Source organism: Podarcis liolepis, assembly GCF_965112155.1.
Source record: "Podarcis liolepis genome assembly, chromosome: 15".
Taxonomy (NCBI): domain Eukaryota; kingdom Metazoa; phylum Chordata; class Lepidosauria; order Squamata; family Lacertidae; genus Podarcis; species Podarcis liolepis.
The window spans coordinates 7,149,062-7,172,956 of record NC_139566.1 but is presented as its reverse complement, the minus strand read 5'-3'; the positions used below and the strand labels follow the sequence as shown (position 1 = coordinate 7,172,956).

The 23,895-nt window shown below is 43.6% G+C and overlaps 2 long non-coding RNA genes across 2 annotated transcripts; one reads left to right on the top strand and one right to left on the bottom strand.

Moving 5' to 3' along the window:
• Positions 1-14,233: 14,233 nt before the first annotated feature.
• Positions 14,234-16,234, bottom strand: LOC310694390. Its single transcript, XR_014519651.1, has 2 exons — positions 16,088-16,234; positions 14,234-15,253 (listed from the first exon to the last, which is right to left on the bottom strand). It is a non-coding gene; the product is annotated as an uncharacterized lncRNA (long non-coding RNA).
• A 4,989-nt stretch (positions 16,235-21,223) lies between these two features.
• LOC310694367 lies at positions 21,224-22,858 on the top strand. Its single transcript, XR_014519627.1, has 2 exons — positions 21,224-21,291; positions 21,835-22,858. It is a non-coding gene; the product is annotated as an uncharacterized lncRNA (long non-coding RNA).
• Positions 22,859-23,895: the final 1,037 nt, after the last annotated feature.

Here is a 23,895-nt window from a genome sequence, read left to right as displayed (position 1 = left end):
TATCTATTTCAGTCTCTCCTTTATCCAGTGTTAAGTTCCATTATCCACATTTGTATATAAAGTTGTGAAATTATTATTATTATTATTATTAGTAGTAGTAGTAGTAGTGGTGGTGGTGGTGGTGGTGGTGGTGGTGGTATTTATTAATTAACATCATCATCATCATCATCATCATTTAAAAAAGCGCCTTCAGGAAAATTCATCAGCATTGCTCTGAACTTACATACAATATACACAATTTTACAACAGCACTGCAAAATTCAGAGAAGTGCAAATTTCGGAGTATGCTTTGCTTATTGTTTCAGCAATGTAATTTAGATAGGCTTCCCTTTGATTGTGATCTGTGCCATCCATAAAAGGGACTCATTTTAAAAATATAAATAATATAAAACAAAACAAAACAAACCCAATTTGCATTGTGTGGGTGGGAGATCTTGAGGGGGCACATCTACTGAGGGGCAAAGCCCACACACGAAATATCTTGCCTCTTCGTTCATTTCCTTTTCTCACTCTCAGCAAAACAAAATCGAACCCAGACAATCCACGTGTTTGGGGGTGCCCTGGAGCTTAAACTTGGTGACATACCTGCTGTTTAATTTGCTTGTTTCTGTCAAACTAATTTTGAGAGATCAGAACCCCGATTAAGGGAATGAGCACTCTAATTATACTGGTAAGAAACCTGTCCTGCCCAAAATGTAAAATGATTAATGTTAATTTCCCCAAATCGGTGCATCAGCAGCTTGTCTTGATGTGTTTGTGTGTGTGTGCATGTGTGAAAGAGAGAGAGAAGAGACAAGGGACAAAATGATGCTCTGTTGACTTGATCTTTATCACTTAGCTGTCAAGGCAGCATCAAGTTAATGACAGAGTCTCTCTCCCCCCCCTCTCTCAAGTCAGGAGAGAGTAGCCTGGAAGAAATAGTTTACCCAAGGTAACACTAAGCTACAACTCATCCAGCTGGCCTCTTTTACATCATTATGGTTCTCCAACCCCAGCATTCTCTTCACAAATGTAATAAAAGGCCTGCTAGCTCAGACCAAAAACCCATATAGCCCCATGGCATACCCTCCAACATTTCTCAGATGAACATTGGTACGTTCTATTCTACACCAGGAAGCTTCTCCCATGTTTGATCTCCCACCCAGATATGTGTCATATACACCTGCCACCTTGAGCCAATTACAACCTCTCTGCCAAATCTACCTCTCAAGATTGTTGAAAAGAAAAAATGTGTGAGTGAAGGAATCATGTGAAACACCTTCAACAGATAAACGGAACAGAATAAAATTGTAGCTGTGAGCTGCCTTGAAGAGAGTTTGGATTTGGATTTGATATCCTGCTTTATCACTACCTGAAGGAGTCTCAAAGCAGCTCACAATCTCCTTTCCCTTCCTCCTCCACAACAAACACTCTGTGAGGTGAGTGGGGCTGAGAGACTTCAAAGAAGTGTGACTGGCCCAAGGTAACTCAGCAGCTGCATGTGGAGAAGCGGGGAATCGAACCCAGCTCACCAGATTACGAGTGCACCACTCTTAACCAATACACCACACTGGCTCTTGAGTCCCTGTCAGGGGGGAAAAGAAACAACAACAACAGGAACTTTGAGAATGATCAAGAACATACCAGAGAGAAAATCCCATTGAATTCAGAGGGACTTAGTTCTTTTTTAATATATATATATATATATATATTATACAATACAGTCACTGGAAAGAAAAGAACATAGCATTAAGTTTATGGTGTTATTTTACATGATCTTAAAATGTTGGCAGTCCATATAGGTTCTCCACAGACAGGTTTGTGAGGCTGATGGAAGAGCTTTACTTACTTTTTCCTTTACAAATAAAAAAAGGGGAGACCAGGTTTCACCAAAGGTATTTCCCTTTATAACACCATTTGCAACTCTTCTAAGCCCAGCAGTCATTCTGAACTAGCTATATCCCAAATATTATTGAACCATGTCTCAAGAGGTAGCTCCACCCGGGATTTCCAGTGATACGCTATCGCTAAATGTGCGACTACCAGCAGAAAGAGAATTAAATCTTTATACTGGATAGTAGGGTTGGAATCCGGGATTAGGCTGCATCAACAGAAATATAGTGTCCTGATCAAGGGAAGTAATATTATCACTCTATTCCGCCTTGGTCAGACCACACTTGGAATACTATGTCCAGTTCTGGGTGCCACTATTTAAGATACATGTTGACAAGCTGGAATGTGTGCAGAGGAGGGTGACCAAGATGACAGAGGGTCTGGAAACCAAGCCTTATGAGGAACGGTTAAAGGAACTGGGTATGTTTAGTCTGGAAAAGAGGCGACTGAGAGGAGATATGATAGCCATCTTCAAATATCTCCAGGGCTGTCACATGGAAGAGGGAGCAAGCTTGTTTTCTCCTGCTCTGGGGGGTAGGACTCAAACCAATGGATTGAAGTTACAAGAAAGAGTTTGACTAAACATCAGGAAGAAATTTCTGACAGTAGGAGTTGTTTGACAGTGGAGTTGTCTTCCTTGGGAGACTGTGGACTCTCCTTCCTTGGAGGTTTTTAAGCAGAAGTTGGATGGCCATCTGTCATGGATGCTCTAGCTGAGATTGCTTGCCAATGGAAAGATGCGTCACACCACCAGATGTATGTGAGAGAGATCTCCCCTCCCTGCCTGGCAGCAAAGCAGGGTGGCAGAATGCCTCTCCCCTCTCACTCAGCAGGAGGGGAGATGTTCTACAGAGTTTTGACACCAGTCCTTCTCTGCCCGTAGACTACAGGCTGCGAAGACCAGTGGCAAAGCTGTGTGAGCTCTGCTTGTTTACATTGGATTGCATACACAAGAGACCCCTTTCTGTGTAATTTTTGTTTGCTCCTTGTAGGAAGTATAATCTTGAGAATTGTGTAACTCACAAATTTGAAATCTTTGCTAAGAAAAGTCAAGGAGGAACGATTAAGTCAAACCTGTGCAAACTTTAAGCTTGTCTTGCATTAAACCCTGGGAAAAAACATTCAGACAATTTGAATTAAATAAACTGAGCATTTTAACAAGCACACACTACAATTTTCTTTATGGGCAAATAATTACAAGCAGGGCAAAGTGGCTCAATTAATGCTGGAATGCAGGATTGCATGGGGTCATGGCACTTAACTTGCTTTGTTGGTTTCTTCTGATCTTGTCGGCAATTTTGGAAAGCCAACAAGAATCCTCTAGCAGGAAACCCAAACAGCCAACACCTGACACTTGACTCCAGCGGAAGGCATCAAAGCAGGGAGATGATCTTCTAGCCACAAGGTTGCTTGTGGGTTTTTCTCCTGTTAAGATTGCTGACTCCGGAATTGCCCTGTTAGGTTCACACTATTCAGCTGATCAGGCATCACCAATGCTGGATTTACGTATAAGCTAAACAAGCTATAGCTTAGGGCCCCACTCTCTTGGGGGCCCCCCCAAAAAAATTAAAGGAGAAAACCTGGATGTACATTTCCAAAATATAAGAAAAAAAAAACACCAAATAAGGTCTGCTGTCCCAATGAACAGTGTGGACTACTATGGTGATATTGATGTTATAAAAAATGCATTGTATTAACTACAATTGCATTGTACAGGTTATAACACTTAATTTCATATTAATAATGATATTTATAATTGTTCGTAGTTTGCATCATATATTTACACCTATTATTATTTCATGTTATAGCAAGTTTCTAGAGATTAGATTATGGGTCTTTGTAAACTGTGTTTCTAAAGCAACTTTTGTTATTGCCAAATGCCAATGTGTTTGCATTATTAAGTTTGTTATGAATAAAAAAATCATTTTAAGTTAGAGCTTAATAATTATTTCATTATTAATATTCTTATTATTATTGTATTTCACTATTAATATACTTCTTCTTAAGAGTATTTCAGTTCAACAGTTACTTTGATAAAATACATATTTTGTTACGTGCAAATGGCTTTTGATACCTATTAGGTCCATAAATTACTGTATAGCATATATTCAACACAAAAAACAGTGACAATTTGTTGTTGACAAAGGACAGCTGGACATATAAAGGGCCCCATTACCTTCAGCAACTTAGGGCCTCATCAAACCTAAATCCGGCCCTGGGAGCCACTGACAATATCCATTAGCACAATCACCATGGCTTCCCCCAATGAATCCTGGGAACACTGGAATTTCAATCTCTCTCCGTTTCTCATATCCCCCATCTTAAGTTCAATTCATCTGAATCAGTCTGCATTTTTTTTTAAAAAAAGATATAGGCCCATCTCATCTATATAGGTGAAGCATCATTAGGCTGCTTTAAATAGTTATGGATATTTAAAGTCCCCAAAGAATGGTACGTAACTGCAGTTTGTTAAGGGGGCAAAAAGTTGTTAGGGGACCCCTATTCCCAGCACAGAATTACAATTTCCAGGGTGCTTTAACAATCAACTCTTTAACAAACAAGGGAACTCTTGAAATTGTGACTTTGAAAAGTTGAATAACTGCAGCTTCCAGAAAAATATACAAGGTCCCCACCACGCTCATGTCTGATGTCAAAGAAATTGCTTTGAGGGGACCTGCACACCCTTTTCTGTAATTGTATTTCCAAAATGGCTAGAGATTCTCGGTTGCCCCAGCCACTCTGAGCGGCTTCCAACATATATAAAAACATAATAAAAATTAGACATTTTAAAATGTTCCTATACAGGGTTGCTTTTGGGTGTCTTCTAAAGGTTGTATAATTACTTATCTCTTAGGCTCAGGGGTTGCATAACTCCATACCCTTCAACTTTTATCAAATGAAAATAGGGAAATCCTAGGGAAAAGTGGGACATTCTGGGACCAAATCAGAAACCGAGTGAGCTTTTGTAAATCCGGGACTGTCCCTGGGCTCTGTTGTAGTTGCTGTTTCTTTGCATTTTTATTTGTTTAAAAATGCTGTATATTTAAAAACAGAACGAAAAGGAAATAAGGCCCACTTTTTCCCCCAACGAGATTCCTTCCCAAGCCAACGGAATACAGTGAACAATTCCCGGAGGGAAGACATGGAAGGAAAAAATGAACATGTTGTGTAATAAGCTGATTACAGAGTTGGCATCCTGACAACGTTTGGCTTATTAAAGCAATTTTAGACTATGATGGAAGCAGCAGATTTTGATCGTGGATAATTGAGACATTAAGTGTGAAGGGGCGTTTCTTAACCATTAGGGACTCCGTGAGGATGGTATAAAAGCTCTCCTTCTTCCACAGTTCACCAACAGCTTCACCTCTCATCATCTCTCAACTTCCCACTCATCAAAACAACACAGGTAAGCTTGGCTTGTCCAAGTCCTTGCATAGATCAAATGGGTAAAAGCTGGAGGAAGGCCAATCTTGGTTGGACATAGCACAGTTTGTAGGAAAGCAGGGAGCATAGGAAGCTGTCTTATATCAAGTCAGATGATTGGTCTCAGTATTGTCTACACTAGGAGTGGGAAACCTTTGGTCCTCCAGAGGTTGCTGAACCATAGCGCCCGTCATCCTTAGCAAGCATGGCCAATGGCCAGGGATGATGGATGTAGTAGTTCAGCAGTCCTTGGAGGGTAAAAGATTCCCCACAACTAGTCTACACTGGGTTCCACACTGGGTGTACCTGTCACCCCTACCTGAAGATGCTGGGTGTTGAACTAGGACCTTTTGCATACAAAGTAGATGCTTTAAACAGAGCCAGAATCCTTCCCCAAAGAAACCGATTGGTTTGATGAAGGAAGCGATTGACTAGAGAGTTGGGTAGTCAATATCTCCTGCACTGGAGGTCTGGATTGCCTGCATCAAACCAGGGAGATAGGAATTGATGGTGTAAAAAGCTACAGTTCTGTGATTCTTTATGGAGAGCATTTAGAATAGTTACACTGATTCATCTCGGAAGAAGCTCCAGTTTACTCCCATTTACAGTGGTACCTCAGGTTACAGACACTTCAGGTTACAGGTGCTTCAGGTTACAGACTCCACTAACCCAGAAATAGTACCTCGGGTTAAGAACTTTGCTTCAGGATAAGAACAGAAATCGTGCTCTGGCAGCGCGGCGGCAGCGGGAGGCCCCATTACCTAAAGTGGTGCTTCAGGTTAAGAACAGTTTCAGGTTAAGATGGACCTCCGGAACGAATTAAGTTCTTAACCCGAGGTACCACTGTACTTATACCTGCCAATGTAGGACTAGACTCAGAGATTTAAAATACTAATGCACATTTATACTAAATCTCCATGGGGTATTTGTGCTACCTAGTTCCTTTGAAGTATATCTCTTAGACTTCCACACACATATCTAGCTCTATTGAATTTCCAACACCTTTCAACAGTTAGCTGGGGATTTAGAATGCCACATTCTCAGCATGTTTTACCCTCTATGCTTGGAGAGTCTACTTATGATACAAACTTAAAACTGATTTAATATTTTTTCTCTCTTTGGAAATAGAGATGTAATTCTGTGTGCGAGAGGGTAGAGATTTCTTTCAGAATCCTCATCTAAATAGCAGTATTGGGGGCTGCTGTTGGACCAGGCAAATGGCTCTTGTTGTTCAGCATCCTTTTCTCACACAGGCCAATCAGAGGCCTGTTGAAAACCCATCCGTAAGACCCACATGCAATGGCACTCTCCCCTTCTGAAGTTTCCAGCAAATGGTATTCAGAAGCATGATGCCTGTAACTAGTGAGGCAGAGCATAACCATCATGGTATTGGCTGTTAGATCATCTAGCTCTGAACTCCCTGCACCAGTGTTTCAACCTTGAGTCCACAGGTGTTGTTGAACTGAAATTATGCCCCTGCCTCTTTTCCCGGTTCTTCAGATATGGTAGTCAATTTCTGATACGCCACTTCTCCCCTTACTCCATGGGAACAATTGTCAAGAATAAAATGTCCCTACTGGCCTCAAAAGACTGGCAACACCAGCTTCAGATCTAACCAGGGGGGAAATAAAGATGCTCAGTACATGGTCTGGTATATCCCTCTCTTGATATACTGTGCCACTGAGAATACATAGGGCTGTATTCCATGTTTCTCTATGTATTCCATGTTTTTCCATGTAGACCCATTTAATCAATAGACATGTCGACTCAGATTGGTAGTTGGATGCAACCCATAGTTTTCATTGCTGTTGTGAATTGCAATGTTTCTTGGCTATAATATGTGCCTGCCTATGTCTTTCCAGACTCAACCATGGCTAACTGTGGACCTTCCTGCGCCGTCCCATCTTGTGCTTCCACCCCAGTCGTTGGTTTTGGATCAGGCGGCCTTGGCTGTGGTTTTGGCGGTGGCCTTGGCGGTGGATTTGGCGGTGGCCTTGGCGGTGGATTTGGCTATGGTTCTGGCTATGGCTATGGCTCTGGTGCCCTGGTTGGATCCGGCGTCCCATCTGCCAGTCTTGGTATTCTTTCTGGAGTCCAGCCTTCATGCGTCAACCAGATCCCACCATCAGAGGTCGTCATCCAGCCACCTGCCTCCATCGTGACCATCCCCGGACCCATCCTCTCTGCCAGTTGTGAGCCTGTGTCTGTCGGAGGCAACACCCCATGTGCTGCTGGAGGTTACGGATCCGGATTTGGCAGCGGATTTGGCGGCGGATTTGGCAGAGGGCTCTATGGTGGTGCAGGTCTTCTGGGGTCTAGCTCTGGTGGTTTGGGGGGCCGTGGCCGTTATGGGTTTGTGGGGCGTAGAGGCAGCATCTGCTACACCCCCTGCTAAGCTCTCACGGTCTGTCAACAAGGAGGAAAGAAAAAGAGATCTGTGGTGGACTATTTCGGTCTGATTTTAGATATGCTGAGCACCCAAACTCCCTAGGCAGTCCCAATGGGAGCTGGGAGAGTGTTCTGTATCCCTTGTAATCAGGCCCATCTAGAACATGCATCTGTTTTCAGTTTAATTTTATCTCACTTTTCCCTACTAGTTACTATGGTATTTATTTGCCTACGTCTCTTTGAAACACACCAGTTCGCATTGGGAAGAAAAGCACAAGATCCATTCACTATGTCTATGAAATTAGCATGCGAGTGTAAATATGTGTAATTGGGACTTAATGTAAAGGAAGGTGGAAAGAACGTTCTATAAATGTAGAACCCCCTACTCTTCCTCCAGCCTAAAAAAAATAATAATTCTAAAGGAGAAGCTGTTCACTGGAATGTGTTCTTTTTTGCTTTGTTGTCTTGCTTAGTATTCACTTGAATACTTTTACTGTTTGAAATTCCCAATAAAACTTTTTCTGCATCATAGCACTGGCTTTCTGGTTATTCTTTTATGTGGCAGCACAATCCTATACATGTCTATCAAGAAATAAATTCCTTTCCATACAGTTCAATGCAACTTACTCAAAAGTAAGTCGGTTCAGGGTCACAGCCTTAAGAACCTAACACATATCCTCTTGGACTGGTTCAAGCATCCACCATCCTGTTAACAGTGCAGCAAGTATTTCCAGAACTTGCCATCTAGAGACCAACAGAACCCTTGAACATTGGAGGAGGTGAAAGGGATATCATGGGGGTACTTACCAACAGAGAATATTGATAAGGCATAGAACCAAGAAATTCAGAGAGAGCTATCACTGTTGTTTTAAGATGGTATGCTCAGCAATTGGGGAAATCTTCAAATTTGGATTTGAGAAACATTTAATGAACATTCCATTCATTTCTTAGATTCTGTAAATTCCCCAACCTGGCCATGCGCCGGTCATCTCCAGGCTTGACTACTGTAATTCGCTCTACGTGGGGCTGCCCTTGAAGCTGTCCCAGAAACTTCAGCGGGTACAGAATGCTGCAGCGAGGCTCCTCACGGGGTCTCTGCCATGGGAGCATATTCACCCAGTGCTTTTCAAGCTGCACTGGCTCCCGGTGGAGTACAGGCTCAGATTTAAGGTGCTGGTTTTGACCTTTAAAGCCCTTCATGGTGTAGGACCCTTATACCTACGGGACCGCCTCTCCCGGTATGCCCCACGGAGAGCCTCAAGGTCCATAAATAACAACACCCTAGTGGTCCCAGGCCCTAAGGAAGTTAGATTGGCTTCAACCAGAGCCAGGGCCTTCTCAACACTGTCTCCGACCTGGTGGAACGCTCTGTCTCATGAGACCAGGGCCCTGCAGGATCTGATTTCTTTCCGCAGGACCTGTAAGACAGAGTTGTTCCGCCTGGCCTTTGGCTTGGAGCCAATTTGATTCCCTCCCTCCCTCTCTTTCTTTTTTTCTTTTCCTTCTCCTCCTGCGATGAGGCTACATTTTAATATTTTAATGTTCCATTATTTTAATGTTGTATTTTATTTTTGTTTTTAAGTTGCAATCATTCATCTTGTTTTTATTATTTCTTGTAAGCCGCTCTGAGCCCGGCCTTGGCTGGGGAGGGCGGGGTATAAATAAATTATTATTATTATTATTATTATTATTATTATTATTATTATTATTATTATTTCAAATTGATTTACTGATACCAAATATCTATAAAAAATTGACCACTGTCTTTTTAGTCTCAAAGGATTTAACCAATTGTTCTAATACCTCTGTTGTCTTTGATGCCAGAAGTCTGCCAAAGGCCTGAGAGACATAGCTGTCAACTTTTCCCTTTTCTTGCAAGGAATCCTATTCAGAATAAGGGAATTTCTCTTTTAAAAAGGGAAACGTTGACAGCTGTTCTGAGAGAAGAGCAATAGAAGATATGGCAGAGGACTCCATGGTGGTGCAGATACTCTGCTGTTGTTTTTTAAATACAATTTATTGATTTTATAATGACACAAAAAAGAAAAACACACACTACAAACATATCATAAATTTTAACTCAATTGACTTCCCTCCACTTCCCCTCTTGGTTCCATTGTTATATGCTTATTCATGCACGTCTGTTAAACATTATACAGTGGTAATAATAATAATAATAATAATAATAATAATAATAATAATAATAATAAATTTTTATACCCCGCCCTCCCCAGCCCAGGCCTGGCTCAGGGTGGCTAACAAGCAATAATAAAAACAAGTTTAATGAATACAACTTAAGAACAAGATTAAAATACAACATTAAAATATCAATGTTTTATTAATGGTACCTTGGGTTACAAACGCTTCAGGTTACAAACACTTCGGGTTACAAACTCTGCCACCCCAGAAGTAGTACCTCGGGTTGAGAACTCTGCCCCAGGATGAGAACGGAAATTGTGCGCTGACAGCATGGCAGCAGCGGGAGGCACCATTAGCTAAAGTGGTACCTCAGGTTAAGAATGGTTTCAGGTTAAGAATGGACTTCCGGAATGAATTAAGTTCATAACCCAAGATACCACTGTATTCTTAACAGTCCAATGTTAAAACCTTACTCATCTTAATACAAGTGATTTTTGTAAGTTTTACTAATGTGGAAGTCTATACACAACACTTGAAAAATATGCATTAAACATTTCCCTTTTTTAATATCATGGCTTCTGTTTTTTTTTAACAAAAAATCATTTTCAACATTGTCTTCAAGTCTTTATATGTCATTTCCCAGGCCTTTTTGATAACTTTACACTACCACCACATATAGTAGCCTTTCATACAATTTGCCCTCCCTTCCTGTTTCATCTTCATCACAGTCAAAGCCTCCCAAATTTATTCACACGGGATGCCAGTTTTATCTTGGACCACCCTTACTTATCCTTGCATTTTCCTCGAACCTCATTCCTCTACTATTCCCACCTTAGTGGTTTTTACATTCCCCTCTTTAAATTGTCCCACTGCCTCTGAAAGTAAATCGGGTTTTTTTTCAAATTTGAGAAACTGCATTACCAACATTTTCCTTCTTCTGCCATTTCTAATCTGGTATTGGGGGGGGGGTTTCTCTCCCTGTTTCCCAGCTTCCTCTACATGGTTAAATTTCAAAGCAAAGAGTCCTTTCCACCAAGGAAAGTGTTATTTTTAACTTTATCAGTACTTGGTCAAAGTCATTTTGCTATACAGTGGTACCTCGGGTTACATACGCTTCAGGTTACATACGCTTCAGGTTACAGACTCCGCTAACCCAGAAATAGTGCTTCAGGTTAAGGACTTTGCTTTAGGATGAGAACAGAAATCGTGCTCCAGCGGCACGGCAGCAGCAGGAGGCCCCATTAGCTAAAGTGGTGCTTCAGGTTAAGAACAGTTTCAGGTTAAGAACGGACCTCCGGAACGAATTAAGTACTTAACCCGAGGTACCACTGTATTCAGTAGAGAAAACCAGTATAGTGGTACCTCAGGTTAAGAACTTAATTCATTCTGGAGGTCCTTTCTTAACCTGAAACTATTCTTAACCTGAGGTACTTTAGCTAATGGGGCCTCCCGCTGCCACCGCACAATTTCTGTTCTCATCCTGAAGCAAAGTTCTTAACCTGAGGTACTATTTCTGGGTTAGCGGAGTCTGTAACCTAAAGCGTCTGTAACTTGAAACGTCTGTAACCCGAGGTACCACTGTACTTCTAACCTCTTCCCTCCCCTCCTCCCACATTGCTCACAGATACAAAATTTAACAATTATATATCCAAATCTTAACATTCCTTCACACCAAAGTAATTTTTAGTGTCCAATATAAATAAAACTGATTTTTATTTTAAATCCGATTTAGTCCAATATTAGCTATGGGTATTATCGTCCTCTTCTTTCAATCTTGATTTTTAACCAGCTGATGCCTTTTAATAAAATAAGTCCACAATTCTAACTCCATTATCTTCAGTGACTCTGAAAAGCCCAGAAACTCTTTCCCAAAGGTAAAAAAAATTCAGAGAGTCAGTCCTGTCTTTCTTCCAGAGAAGAAAATTATAGTATTCTTCCATTAAATAACATTGTAATCCTTCTCAGGTTTAACCTCCATTTTCAGTCAAGTTCATTAGCGCCATAAGATAAGTTCAGGTTCAAATTGAATTCAAGTCAAGTTTGCTTTTTTTAAAAATTGAGATTGATATAAACCAGCCTTTCTCAACCAGTGGGTCCCCAGACGTTGATGAACTACAACTCCCATCACCCCTAGCTAGCAAGGCCAGAGCTCAGGGATGATGGGAGTTGTAGTCCAACAACATCTGGGGACCCGCAGGTTGAAACGAAAGCTGTGTAAAACCTTTTAGTCCTTATTGTTCATTAGTTAACTTGTCTTCCAAAGTAAACTTCATCAGCACTTCACTTGTATGGATTCGTGCTCGAAGACCCCAAAAGGGAAGTAGATTTCCTTTTTCCCCTCCCGCTTTGCTGAATTAAATTAGTCAAATTAAACTGATCATCCTCCTCACCTTTCAATTGGCTCAATGTACTGGAAAGGTAACCGCTCGTGGCTGGATCAGAGGCTTTCCTCTATGGAGCTGCTTTGGTGACTGGCTTACCGGTGGGCTCGGCTCCCCCCCCCCCTTAACGCACTTTTCAGTACAGTGGCAGGGACAGACTATGCCAATGTGCCATCAGTGAGCAGCAGGACCCTGAGACACCCCAATACTCCTCTTGGAGCTTTTTGGGGAGGTGCGTCGCCCTTGCACTCTTCTACTCTTCTACACATTAAACAATAATTTAAATTACAGTGGTACCTTGGTTTGCATACGTCTTGGTTTGCATACATTTTGGATTATTAACATTTCAAACCCAGAAGTGTGTGTCCCAGTTTGCAACCTTTTTTTGGATTACAGCCCATTTTTTTTGGATTACGAACAGATTTTTTTTGGAGGCGCGCCTTGGGTTACCACCTGTTTTGGTTTACAAATGGACCACCGGAATGGATTATGGTTGTAAACCAAGGTACCACTTTTTAGCTAGATTTACAGGTGTGCATAGCTCTAGCAAACTCTGTCCAAAGTAGTGAAATGCTACAGACTCGCATTGAGGTTCTATACAACTAAATAACATGTTTTCTGGAAAGGTATAATAGGAGTTTAGGTGAGTGATGCTGTGGAAAAGGGTGCTGGGGAGGGGAGACTAGTACAATGTTATGCCAAAGCCACTTCCGACCTCGGGAGGCGGTGGTGTTGCGGGCTCACGCCTCCAACACGCATGCGGAGGCTGGCTTCCAGCCCCGCATGATCTGGGGAATCCTCTGCCTCATCATTGCCTGGCCAGCCAATTGGCTGGCTCAGGGGGTGTGGCTTGCCACATTTAAGGCAAGCGTGGGAGAGGATCTCCCTCTTTGGCTGCTCAACTGGGGTGATTTCCCACCCTCCTGCCCTTCATGGTTTCTTCTTTGACCTTGCTATGAACTTCAGTTGGTCGCCGTTAAGGGGCCTGGTAGGAATTTTTCCACTTGGCAAACTGGCACCAGCCATTTGGTTTTTTTGCCTACCTCATAGCAAATCGTCACAACTTCTTCGGTTTTGGCGGTTAGGCATTGGTAGGGGTATTGTTATGTAGATGTGTTGGGGAGGAGGAGTGCCATCACCTCCCCCAAATATTGAAGGGTAGTCCGGTAAAGGATTCCAGGGGGCGTGGCCTTGTCCGAAGCCTATGGAGGTGAGGGCCTAAGACCCCAGGGAAGCTCCTAGTTTATGTGCATCAGCAGGGCTCCCCCTGCTGGTGTTAACCCTTCCCAGTCTTCTAGCAATCAGGCTGAAGCCGGATAGTCGGATAGGACCAATGCCTAAGCCAATACCGCTCATCACCTGTAACCAATAAAGTTGTGGCCAATTTTTGCCCATTAACCTAATATAGTTGTGTCACGTGTCTTTATTCCTTCTGGTGGGAGGCGGGAACTCGCCACACAATCTAGAAAGACAATACCTAGGCTCCAAAAAGACTCATATATGGCCCCATATATTGTTGCGTATATATTTACCATTGACTCTATTTGATATATTATAGCTAATGTTGCTTTTTATGCTCCCGCTACCCCAGGCAGGAGCTGGTGGTTCTACAGCAACAGTCCAGGTGACCATTCGTGGGTCATACACAACTAATTTAAACTCAGAGTATACCCATTTAAAGTTCTGACCATAAAACTGCCATACGCCATCATTCCCATGGGCTTGAATAATATTGGAGTATAGTCTAGCGGAGGTGTTCATGTGTCATGTGCTTCTGACCATTCTATCAGCAAAAACACTTCTACTTGCTACCTGGAATGATTCCACACTCTCCACCAACCTCCACATGGTATTTTGGGGGTTCTCCTGACCCTCCAGAGAAGATATGAAGGACGTGCAGTTATGAGTGGGCACAGGAGATGGAGAAAGGCCTGTAGCACTAGTGGGAGTCCCAGTGCTGATTTCTGCTGGAATGGTGGGTTGTTAGAATCCAGTCCTATGATCTTAGAAGTAAACCCAAAAACCAGTGCTATGATGCAGTGTAAATTTTATTAGGAATATAGAAGACAACCATTTCAGTGAACAACAAGCAGATTTGAACAGGGCAAAATGGAAAAAGCTCATGCAATTGAACAGCTTATTTGTTTCTGAGAGAGGTGATGTATTTAAATAATATTATTGCTCCTCTCCTTTACATAAGGTCCTCAGTTACCTGGAAGTTCCGGTGCAACTGAGGTGCTAATTTCCTTGACAGAGAGAATAATTCCTGTGCTCTTTACTCTGCTATAGGAATATATGCCCTGAAGAGCTCTAGGCAAATAAACAAACAAACATTGGAGAGGAATATAAAAAGTGGGAGCAAGTTTAGATAGCAAAGAAATGCATGAAAGATCTAGCTGGGCCTGATTCCCAGGGGTGCTGAACCCCAGCTCCCATTGGGACTGACTGGGATTGGGGTGCTCATCATAGCTAAACTCAGGTGCAGCTATTCTGCTGTTTATCTGGGTCTGTCTTCTTCTCGCTAGTTGATAGTCCATGTAAACTTAGCAGGGGGTGTAACAGATGCTTCCTCTGTCTCCAACGAATCCATAGCGACTCCCAAGTCCAAAACGAGATCCTCTAAGACCACCAGCTCCAAGAGCACCGGCTCCAAGAGAACCGGCTCCTAGGAACCCACTGCCCAAACCACCAGGGGAACATGGAGCATTTCCTCCTACGGCCACTGGCTCACAGCTAGCAGAGAGGATGGGTCCTGGGATGGTCATGATGCAGGCTGGTGGCTGGATCACGACCTCTGATGGTGGGATCTGGTTGATGCATGAAGGGGCGACACCAGAAAGAATACCAAGACTAGCAGAAGGGATGCCGGATCCCACCAGGGCACCAGAGCCATAGCCGTAGGTGTCGCCAAGGCCAAGGCCACCAAGGCCACCAAGGCCACCAATGCCTCCAAGACCTGCTGATCCAAAACCGACGACTGGGGTGGAAGCGCAAGATGGGACAGCACAGGATGGTCCACAGTTTGCCATGGCTGAGTGATGGAGGTGAGTCTACAAGGACACAGGAAGGAGCAGAAACAATACTATAGATAAGAAGTGCTACAATGCATTAAAGCCTAAGTTAGGTTACCCAATGGCCCATCTAATCCAGCATTCTCACTGTGGTCTTCCTGAGGGGAGCCTTGTAAGTAGAACACAAGCACAATAGCACCCACCTCCCTCCGTTATTCTGAAGCATTACTGCTTTTGGCCATGGATGGCACAGCAAAGGTGTCATGCCTAGTAGCCATTGAAGGTCTCATGGAAGCAATGTCCACAGTCATGGAAACAATGTCCATACAATCTGTGGGAACAATTTAAGATAAGCTTTGCTGGATAAACCAAATTCCCATTTGGTGCAGTTTCTTGCTTTCATGTTGGCGAAACAGATGCCTGTCCCGACAGTGCAAGGAATGCAAGGATTGGAGGAGTGGCAGGGATGGATGCGGGGAGAGACAGCCTGACCATGAGTGTCTGCCTGTTTACTGTGTACCAGGGATAAGGAACTGCATCCATCTATTCTAGTTGTTCCTGGAGAACAGCTCCATCATCCGTGACCATCATGTCTGCTGAGTGGGGCTGACACGAGTTGCAGCCCTATAATATATGGAGGGCCACAGCCTCAACCAAAGAGTAAGGTTGCATCTGACAAATATCTTCATGTCGGAATTCAACTTCCATTTTGCAAGAAACACCCATTCTGTGGATTGAACTAGCTCAAAGAATCACCATGCCATGCATATTTTTTAAAGCAAAACAGAGAGGAAGAGATGGATGGAGACAGATATGTCTTAGAAAAGTGACAAATGGTATTCCAAAAACCCCTTCTGGAGTCAGCCCTCTTACCTGCCTTTCCAAGCAATAGAAAGCTGAGAGATGTCGGAAGCTCTGGTGGAACTGATGGAAAAGTTCTCCAAGCCATGAGTTTATATACTCTCAGCCTCACTGGTCTGTGGTTTCAGGACACAGTGGTGGTTTTCTTTTTTTCTTCCCCTGTTGTCCTAATTAGCTGCCGACAAATTGCCCCATCAGCATCACACACCAGATTACTTTAATAATAGCCGTGAAGAGTTGGAGCAATTTGTCTTTAATGAAACTGTTGTTAGATTCTCACAGTAACTGCACTGCACATCCCAACATATTGATCTTCCTTCTCCCCTCACTGAGATAATGTTCCACCAGCTTCATTTCAGATCAAATAAAGCAGGGAAACTTTGCAAAGAGGCCATGTGGAGGCATCACTGAACACAAGCCACCCATCATCATAACCCAGAAAGAGCCTGGCTGGATTAGGCCATAAACCAAAGGCCCACCTAGCCCCACATCCAGCTCCATACTTGCCCCTCCAGAGAGGGGCTGCTTAAAATGGGGGCCGCTTTAGCACCCGTTGCTGCTGGCACCAACAAAGCCCAGCCCCCTTCCTCCTCTAGGCAGGGCGGGGAGAAGCCAGGAGGAGGGAAGGTGGAGCCGCCACCACTGCCGCCGTGTGAGGGAGAGAGAAAGAATGTGCATGCTGGCGATCCGCATGGCGATTCCTGGGCCTTCCACGGCCCAGATCCAGAAGGCAATTGGGCCTGATCCAGCCCACGGACCTTAGTTTGCCTACTGTCAGGGAACTGCCACCGGAGCTAGAAGTGGAGGGAAGGCTCCAAAGGGATGGCGGAGAGGATCCCAGTAGGGAAAGAGGGAGCCCGTCTGCTGGGGAAGGAAATCAGCGTAACACCAGTAGAGAAGGGGGGCAGATGGGGGAATCGGGGAGGAGGCCCCAAGACTCCTCGCCGGAGACCAGCGGAGAGAGTACGGGTACTCCACTGCCCACACCCTCCCTGCGCAGAAGACTTCCGCACAGGGAGAGTAGGAGGAGACTTGGCGTCAAGGAACTTTTGTGCTGGAAGAAGTTTAAGAAACGCCCACTGACGGATTCTGCCAGCGACTGAGACAGTCACGATGCTGGAGGCTGTTCAGTCAGAAAGGGTTAACCAGGTAACCTAGCCAGGAGTGGCGGCCACTTACGCACGAGCAACCCCTAAACCCATTACACCTGCCCATGGTGTAGACAATACTGTATAGGCAATACAATAGTATGGTTTGATATAAGGCAATTTCCAAGGCTCTGAGCTTCTGCTGAACCCTGCTTTCAAGCTAAACATTTGAGGCAGGTTCCTAGCCCACAGTTTTATTAATTCCCATATTTATAACTGACAGAGACTGAAACTGAGAATGATTCAACCTGCCGCTGCATCTTGCATGGCTAAGCACCCCGTACCTTTCTTTGAAGTTTCCTAGAACAACAAATCAAACAAAAACAAACACAGGATATTTGCTTCCTCAGAAGCTTGGCATTTTTTCGGAGCCATTTTCCCAGATCAAAGTGCCCATCAAAGCAAACTTCTCTCATAGACTGTTCATGCCAAGAACTAAATGCCAGGCTGAGATTTAATAAGAACATGGCTGCAAGACGAAGCTCCTGTTATGGAGTCCCGACACTCCACCATCTTTTCTAGTGACAGATCGGATATTACATATTACACAATAAAGACCTAATCTCTCAGAAGTGTCCATGTAGCAAATTTGTGGAGTTTAATGAACACTTCAGCCCAGCTTCCCATAACATGGCCCATCTAGTCCAGTGGCCTGTTCTCACAGATGTCCCTTTTGAGATATAGGTAAAGGTAAAGGGACCCCTGACCATTAGGTCTAGTCGTGACTGACTCTGGGGTTGCGGTGCTCATCTTGCTTTATTGGCCGAGGGAGCCGGCGTACAGCTTCCAGGTCATGTGGCCAGCATGACTAAGCCACTTTTGGTGAACCAGAGCAGCGCACGGAAACACCATTTACCTTCCCGCCAGAGTGGTACCTATTTATCTACTTGCACTTTTTGATGTGCTTTCAAACTGCTAGGTTGGCAGGAGCAGGGACCGAGCAACGGGAGCTCACCCCATCACAGGGATTCGAACCACCGACCTTCTGATCGGCAAGTCCTAGGCTCTGTGGTTTAACCCACAGCGCCACCCGCTCTCTCATAAAGGAAGAGATACATTCACAATTCTTTTTGAATATCTCAAAAAGTATATTGTTGAGCTGGGGAAAAGGGGGTAAGCAAAATGATCAGGGGACTGGAACAACTTTCCATAGTTACTTGCTTGCCACTCTTTTGTTTAGAACAGGCATAGGCAAACTCAGCACCCTCCAGATGTTTTGGGACTACAACTCCCATCATCCCTAGCTAACAGGACCAGTGGTCAAGGATGATGGGAGTTGTAGTCTCAAAACATCTGGAGGGCCGGGTTTGCTTTTGCCTGGTTTAGAACAAGTAACAGTGAATGAAATAATTTTGTGGAGTGATGACACAGTGGATAGAGAGGAGCTTTTCTTCCCAACCACACTCACAGCGCTATGATACCACATGGTCATTGCTCCCCCCAAAGAATTCTGGGAGCTGTAGTTTCCCAGGGGTGTTGAGAGTTGCTAGGAGATCATTGCTCCCCCCAAAGAATTCTGGGAGCTGTAGTTTCCCAGGGGTGCTGAGAGTTGCTAGGAGATCCCCTATTCTGCTTCCAGAGCTCAAATGACCTATGTTCCATGAGGAGAGGAATTTTTAAAGAAAAATCAATTTTGTTAAACGTTTTCAACTTATAATACAATAAAAACCAAACAAAGGTAATTTCTAAAGAGAGCAAAATAAGAAAAAGAAAAAGAGGGAGGAGGAGGGGAAAAAGAAACACATTTTTATATTTTATCAACCTTCTGTCTTAATCTTCAATTCACAGAGATCCATGCCTTCCCAGCTCCCACTTGGGACAGCTCCCATCTTTCTCAGCCTCACACCCTGAACCCCCCCCCCTTCTGTCTCTCCTACAGATCTGAAGAGGGATTGATTGTGAAACCACACTGAAAGGTGTAGCTTTGAATTAAGTAAAGCATGATTGAAATAGGAATATAGGAAGCTGCATTGTGCTGAGTCAGACCGTTGGTCCATCCAGTTCAGTGTTGTTTACACTGACTGGCAGTGACTCTCCAAGTCTTCAGACAGGAAACCTTTCCCAGCCCTACTTGGAGGTGCCAGGAATTGGGACCTCATGAATGCAAGACAGATACTCAATCACCCTTGAGACAGAGGGTGGTAGAGAGGGTGAGACTGAGACAATGTGCCTTAAGGGACCTACAGGGCTCCAGTCCCAGATTACCAAACAGGTGGATACTGGTTGATGGACAGAGTTGCATGACATTCAACAAACTTGGGTCTGATCTGTCTAGTCTAAAAAATGCCCTTAATCTCAAATTACAGTGCTAGCTTGAGGTCTCACACACTAGTACATTACAATTCTCCTGAAGAATTGATATAGCTCCTCCATTTTCAAGAACAGTGTACGAGCTATTCCTGGAAAAGACTTCATTGGTTTTTTTTAACTGGGAATAGCTAGTACACTGCTCTTGAAAATGGAGGAGCTATATAGATTATTGCTTCTGTGCCCTACTCAGAGGATTCACAGAAGGATCTTGTTGTCCAAAACTAGTCAGACTTTGTGTTTGATCAATAGGGATCTTATTGTATTCTTATATGTGGTGCTACAGAAACAGCAGCCAGTAGGTTTATATTAGACCTGATCTATACAAAATGAGGCCCAAATGTGTGTGAGAGTGTGACCAGTGGCCCCGCAAATGTCATTGGATGCTGCTGAGTGTGGGTGGGTTAACTGTAGATGTCTGTGGATGGTCGACTGTTGATGACTGTGGGTGCTTGAGTGAAGGTTGACTGTGAGTTGACTGTGGAAGTAGACTGTAGGTGGACACTGTGAATCTTTCGGAGGGATGAAGCCCAAGGTGAGAAATAAGAACACATAGGAACTGTTTCAGTTAATAATAAAATAATAAGAATATTTTTATATTTACACCCCGCCCTTCCCGGTTCAGAAAACTGGGCTCAGGGCGGCTAACAACAAATTTAAAACACTTAATTGTAAAAGCAGCATAAAATACAGTATAAAAACATGAATAACAATAAAATTCAAAAATCAATTTAGGGGAAATAAGCATTAGATAGTCACCAGGGCTAGCTGGCTGAATTGGTCCTGCTTGGGCCAGCGAGGAGGCCAGGGGACAATTAGCTGTGGGGTCTCAGAGCGGGTGATCTTCATAAAAGGGGAGGGGGAGGGAAGAGAAGGGAAATAAAAGATCAGGCTGAATTCAAATTAAAGGCCAGGCGAAATAGCTCTGTCTTACAGACCCTGCGGAAGGAGGTTAAATCCTGCAGGGCCTTAGTCTCATGGGACAGAGCATTCCACCAGGTCGGAGCCATCACTGAAAAGGCCCTGGCCCTGGTGGAGGATAGTCTGACTTCCTTAGGGCCCGGGACCTCTAAACTATGATTACTCATGGACCTTAAGGTCCTCTGCAGGGCATACCAGGAGAGGCGGTCCCATAAATACGAGGGCCCTAAGCCACAAAGTTAAAACAGGGGCAAGGAATCTATGGGACTCACTTGATGTTGTTGCACTCTAACTCCTATCAGCCCTAGCCGGCACTACCAATTATTGGGAATGATGGGAGTTTTAGTTTCAAATCCTTTTTTTCTTTCATTTTATTCAGATTAGCTTGGTTTTTGTTGTATTATGTTGAAAAGTTTCAATAAAAATTCTTTAAAAAAACAACACAAAATCAACAGCTCAAAATCCTGTGCATGTTTTCTCACAAATACGTCCCACTAAGACCAACAGTCGTCAGTGTGGGACATCAAGTCACTAGGCATGATACTAAAATATTAATGAAAATTCCCAGAGAGATGACAGAGAAAACTTGAAAAGACGATCTGAGTAATTTATTGTAATAAGCTGAGGACAGCAGAGTCCTTGGCCCTGACACCGCTGTGATTATTAAAGTAATTATGCACATGATGAAACCAGCAGATTTTGAGGGCGGATCTTGAGAGCAAAGAGATGTCATTGAGCAGGGATGCCACAGACACAGTATAAAAGGCCCTCACCAGCCCAGAGTCCTCCAACAGCTTCACTGATCAGCTTCTCTTGCCTTTTCATTTCTCAAAGGAACAGGTAAGCTTCACTTGTCCAGGTCATCTTGGTAGCTTTGACCACTTCTAATTACAGGAGCTAAGATTTGGGTAGAATGTAAAGCAGCTCAGCAATGCAACCAATGAGCCAGCTCATGTTGGCTATGTTCTTTGCTTATGTTCCATGTGCCAAAGGCAGTGGTGCTTCTGAATAACACTGGAGTGGCAAGAAACTTCAGGAAGAGAGTTTCAGGTCCTGCTTGAGAGTTTCTCAAAGTCATCTGGCTGGCCACCGTGATGACAGGATGAAGGACTAGATGGGCCAGCAATATCTGAAGGACCACATCTTCTCCATACATTACTTATAGGAACTCTCACCTCTCTACATCGAAGGGTTGTCATCTCTGCTTTTAATAAAGTACTGATGTGTTTCTTCTTTTAGGATTATAAATGCACATTTTGATGACATTTAAACACATTTTTCTGTATTGTGATGGTGGTGCGGCTACATATCTCCCCAAACTCCTGAACATTGCAGCACTTCTTATCTACAATTTTGCTTCTGCTTCCTCTTATGCCCTTGCAGACTCATCTCCATCACTCAGCCATGGCAAACTGTGGACCATCCTGTGCTGTCCCATCCTGCGCTTCCACCCCAGTCGTCGGTTTTGGATCAGCAGGTCTTGGTGGCCTTGGTGGCCTTGGTGGCCTTGGCCTTGGCAACACCTATGGCTATGGCTCTGGTGCCCTGGTTGGATCTGGCATCCCTTCTGCTAGTCTTGGTATTCTTTCTGGTGTCGCCCCTTCATGCATCAACCAGATCCCACCATCAGAGGTCATGATCCAGCCACCCGCCACTGTCGTGACCATCCCAGGACCCATCCTCTCTGCTAGCTGTGAGCCCGTGGCCGTGGGAGGAAACGCTCCATGCTCCCCTGGTGGTTTGGGCAGTGGGTTCCTAGGAGCTGGTTCTCTTGGAGCCGGTGCTCTTGGAGCTGGTGGTCTTAGAGGATCTCGTTTTGGACTTGGGAGTCGCTATGGATTCGTTGGAGACAGAGGAAGCATCTGTTACACCCCCTGCTAAATTCACATGGACTATCAACTAGCGAGAAGAAGACAGACCCAGATAAACAGCAGAATAGCTACACCTGAGTTTAGCTATGATGAGCACCCTAATCCTAGTCAGTCCCAATAGGAGCTGGGGGAATGTTCAGCATCCCTGGGAATCAGGCCCAGCTAGATCTTTCATGCATCTCTTTATATCTAAACTTGCTCCACTGTGTCCCACTATTTATGTTCCTCTCTGATGTTTATTTATTTATTTCCCTATGGCTCTTCAAGGCATATGTTCCTATAGCAGAGGAAAGAGCACAGGAATTATTCTCTCTGTTGATGAAATTAGCACACTCATTTGCACCGGATCTTCTGGGTAACTGGGGACCTCCTGTAAAGGAGCGGAGCAATTATGTTCTTTAAATACATCGCCTCTCTCAGAAACAAATAAGCTGTTCAATCACATGAGCTTTTTGCATTTTGCCCTGTTCAAACCTGCTTGTTGTTCACTGAAATTCTGTCTTCTACATTCCTAATAAAATTTACACTGCATCATAGCACTGGTTTTTGGGTTTTCTTCTAAGATCATAGGACTGGATTCAAACAACCCAATGGCCAAAGTATTGGGAAATTTTGGAACAAGAAGGAGATAAATTGAAGTTACAGAGCCATGAGAAATTGAAACCTAAAGTACGAGACTGGCTCCATTATTATCAAATAATGGAGATGTATAAACAAGACAGGAAAATTGGCTTCCAGGTGGAAAAATCAAAATTAGAAACTGAATTGTTAGAACCCAATACTAAGATTTTATCAAGAATGTACAACTTGTTGCTGAAGTGGAACACACAAGATGAAACAGTTAAATCAGCTATGATTAAGTGGGCACAGGACATTGGTCATAACATTATGTTTGCTGACTGGGAATGGTTGTGGAACACCGGGATAAAATTCACGGCATGTAATGCCTTAAAGGAAAATATTATGAAAATGATCTATAGGTGGTACATGACCCCAGTCAAGCTAGCAAAGATTTATCATTTGCCTGACAATAAGTGTTGGAAATGTAAAGAATCTGAAGGTACTTTTCATCACCTTTGGTGGACGTGCCCAAAGATCAAGGCCTTCTGGGAAATGATATATAATGAAATGAAAAAGGTACTTAAATGTACCTTTCCTAAGAAACCAGAGGCCTTCCTCTTGGGCATTGTCTTGGGCATTGCTACTACAGCAGCAAGAATCCTCATCGCAAAGTATTGGAAGACACAAGAGCTACCCACTCTGGAAGAATGGCAGATGAAAGTGATGGACTATATGACACTGGCTGAGATGACTGGCAGAATCCGCGATCAGGGGAAGGAGACGACGGAAGAAGATTGGAAGAAATTTAAAATTTATCTTAAGGATTATTATAAACTTGATGAATACTAAAATGTCAAGGCTTAGAGAATGAAAAGGCTTCAGCGATATAAGAATAGATTCAAGGAAAGATTAGTAAGACATATTCTTGACAGAATCACTAGAAGTTGCTGAAAAAAATGTGGACATTGGGATGCAGAAAGGGGAGGTATGGGGGAGTCCGAGAAACAAGGTT